Below are 3,729 nucleotides of genomic sequence, written 5' to 3' on the forward strand. Positions count from 1 at the left end.
GATAGTTGGGTGTGGTGTTCAGCGACTTGCAGAAGCCATTGTTGAGGGCACTCTGCAGCGCGATGAGGAGTGTGGCCCAATTGGTCTGGGTAGCGTTGATGTAATGCCGCAGCTGCTCCTTGACAGCTTGGATGGTGCGCTCCGCGAGTCCCACCGTTTCTTGGTGATCCACGGTACCCACATGGACTTCGCAGTTCACCATTGCGAGCGTGCTGTGGAAAGGCCCCGTCTTGTTCTTGAAACGGCTGTCCGGGTCGCATATGACCGAGTATGGCTTGCCGAAAGTAGAGGTTGCCTCCAGCAGGATGTCCGCTGCCGTTTGCGCTGGGCAATGGGTTGGGCAGGCCCGTAGCAGCGTGTACCGCGTTTTCCTGTCGACCATGACGAGGACAGAGTCCTTGTCGTCTGGTGTTCGCGGCAGTGCGACTGCAAAGTCGATGACCCAGTGTTTGAGTCGCTCGGCTGGAATAGGCATTGGTTGCAGCAGTCCTGCTGGTATCCTGCGGAGAGGTTTCATACGTTGGCATGAGTCGCAGGTTTCCACGTAGCGTCTGACGTCCTCCTCTAGGGTGGGCCACCAGTAGAAGCGTTCGACCGCTCTTCTGGTCTTAAGTGCGCCTTGGTGGCCGGCCTCCGGGGGGCCGTGGTATTGGCTGATGCACTCCTCGCGGATATTATTCTCCTTCGGGATCACCAGAGCACCCTTGCGGAACCATAGTCCCCGTGACTGTGTCCAGGCCGTTGGGGAGTGCGGTTGCTTGAGCTGGGTCTGGATGAGCTGTGCCATTGCTGGATCCCTAGTGTAGCCGTCAACGCATTGTTGCAGGAAGCCTGTGGCCCAGCTGTACCCCTGCGGTGCCGCTACCAGCTCCGCTGCGTTCCCCGGTGTGGCTTCCTCATCCTCCTCATCTTCCATGAGCAAGTCATCAGCCGTGACTGTGAGTGGTGGTGTTGCCGTGGGCAGCGGCGTGGGTTGCTCATGGGGCTGGGTGAGAGGAGGTGTAGCTGGCTGTGGGGGTGGTGGCGGCTGTGCGTTGTTTCCGGCTCGTATCTTGCGTGCCTGGGCGCGTGTAATGTTTGCTTGGTAGAAAAGTGCTGGCCCGTACACGCTGTGGAGGTGTGCTACTGCGTCTGCGAACGCCGTGGGCTGGCGTCTTGTTGGGTAAGCGTCCGACTTATGTAGTCTCGGGAAGACCAGGTCCTGGCCCGTACGCTGTGTGCAGTGGAGGATCGCTGCCAGCGCTGTGGTGGGTTGGTCTGCTAGGGGTGCTTGCGGGCCGTCGTGTATCTGGCGGAGGCAGTGATGGATACGACTGAGGCCGTCCGCGATGTTGGTTTTCCCCGGGATGTGCTGGATCTTCATGCCAGGGAACATGGCAAGTACTTCCAGAATCCGGACCTGCCATCGATTGAGGTTGGTCTTCTTCAGCAGGTACGTGAGGGGGTTGTGGTCGACGTACACGGTGAACTCCGCTCCTTCCAGGTAACACCGCCATACCTTCAGAGCGTGGATGAGCGCTGTGAGTTCCTGCTTGCCCGACGCATCCTCTAGCGCTGCCTGATCCAAGCGAATGCTGCCGTCTGGCTGTGGCAGTTGAGTCGCTGTGGTGAGTCTCGCCTCGATGTTGGCGCGCTTCGTGGTGAACGCTTTGGACTTGCATGCGATGACCCTGGGGTGACCGTTGTCGTCCCATTGAATCAATACCGCTCCGATGCCTTCACATGAAGCGTCCGTGATGACCTCGTATGGGCGTTTGGGGTCTTCCGCCGCTAGGACTGGCGGGGAGATGAGCGCCGTTTTGATGGCCTCGAACGCTTCCAGCTGTTTAGCGGATAGCGTGATCTGCGAGTGCTTTTTGCCACCTGTGAGCGCGGTGAGGGGCGCTGCCATCATGGCGTAACCCTCGATGAATCTCCGGAAGTAGTTGGCGAGACCCAAGAATCCCCTGAGCGCAGTCGCTGTGGTTGGCACGGGCCAGTCGCGAACCGCTTGGGTCTTCTTGGGGTCCGTGCGGACGGAATCGCCGCTGATGATGAAGCCGAGGAATTTGAGTTCCGTCATGCCGAACTTGCATTTGTCGAACCGTACCGACAGGGACTTGTCGGCCAAGCGTTGCAGGACGGCCTGCATGACCTGGTCGTGCTCCTCCACTGAGTTGGTCATCACCAGGATATCATCGAGGTACACCATGACGGTTCCCTGTTCCATCAGATCTCCGAAGATGTTGGTCATCATCCTTTGAAAGGTAGCTGGCGCATTGGTGAGGCCCATGGGCAGAACTTTGTACTCGAACAGCCCTTCCGGGGTTGTAAAGGCTGTGAGGTGCCTGTCTTTCGGTTGGATGCCGATCTGCCAGTATCCCTTGAGCAAGTCAAGGCTACTGAAGACAGTTTTGCCCTTCACCTTTGCGTAAAGGTCTTCCGCTCTGGGTAGCGGGTAAACGTCCCTTTCCGTGACCGCATTCAGCCCCCTGTAGTCAATGCACATCCTCAACGTCCCATCTGGCTTGGGTGTGAATAGGATGGGTGCACCCCAGGGTGAGGATGAGGGCTGCACCAAGCCCTTGCTGATGTGGTAGCGGAGTTGCTTGGTCACTTCCGCCCTCTCCGCAGGGGAGAGGCGCCATTGTCGGCGGAACACTGGTTTAGCATTCGGAAGTAGCGGGATGGAGTGGATGGTCTCCGGGCGCGCCTCGATGTGGAATGACATCGCTCTGTCCGGCAGGTCGTCCTGAAAGACAGTATGGAATTTCTCTTTCCACTTCCGCAGCGTGGCTGAGGTGATGCCCGCGGGGGTGTCCTTCAGAAGGTCCTGGACGTGGTACTTTTCATGCGCCGTGTTGGTGACAGGGGTGGTGGTAGTGGTTGAGGCATGGAGCTGTGTATGGAGGAGGCTGTATTGCAACAACTCGTCTCCGTCCAACAAGTCCGTTATCCTCGTGGCTGGTTCGTCTGGGAACTGTATTATCGCTTCGCCATTCTCGAAGCGAAAGTCCACTGCGATCCAAGGCGCTCCAGGTGATTCATGGTACTGTCCCTGCTCCAGCATTTGCGCAAAGTGTGGCGCTGATGTGATGAGAGAGTCGAGAATGGGCTTGGGGTTCCCCAAGGATTCGGTTTTCGCGGGTTTTCTCGCGTACACGGTGTGTTTCTCGCGTCCGCTGCGTCCCCTGATGTCCATCTGAGGTCCCTTGCCTGCTCCCGTTCCCAGCATCACGTGGTGCTCCTCTATCCAGTTGCTGCCCAACACCAGGTGCTGTGCTGAGTCCCAGTTGACATCGATGACCAGTGCTGGGACCTCGCACGCGTACGTGCCTATGGTGATTGGAACCCTGCACTCGCCTCGGATGGGAACTCCGCTGCTGTTGTCGCCCAGTATCACTGCTCCTCCGCGGTTTGTGTCCACTTGCAGCCCCAGCTGCTGCACTACGCGGAACGGCACGAGCGAGTGTGTGGCACCCGTGTCTCCTAGGACCAGTATGTCCTCCAGACGTGTTGGATCGGCCGTGAGTGCCTTCGTTTGTTCCTCCGTGAGCAGCGTATAGTGTGCTCCCGTGCGGATACGAAGGTTGGTTCGTCGGTGTGCTTTGGCCTTGAAGATATACGGGTGGCTGTGTGCCGGTGAGCTCTGTTGCAGCGCTGCTGCAGGCGTTGGGTTTTGCAGCTCCGCGTGCGTGATGCGGTAGACGTGGACTGGCCACGGTACTCTGCATGCCCTGTTGCGCCCGT

This window comes from Nuphar pumila, unplaced genomic scaffold, assembly GCF_984573655.1.
Source record: "Nuphar pumila unplaced genomic scaffold, dmNupPumi1.hap1.1 HAP1_SCAFFOLD_725, whole genome shotgun sequence".
Taxonomy (NCBI): domain Eukaryota; kingdom Viridiplantae; phylum Streptophyta; class Magnoliopsida; order Nymphaeales; family Nymphaeaceae; genus Nuphar; species Nuphar pumila.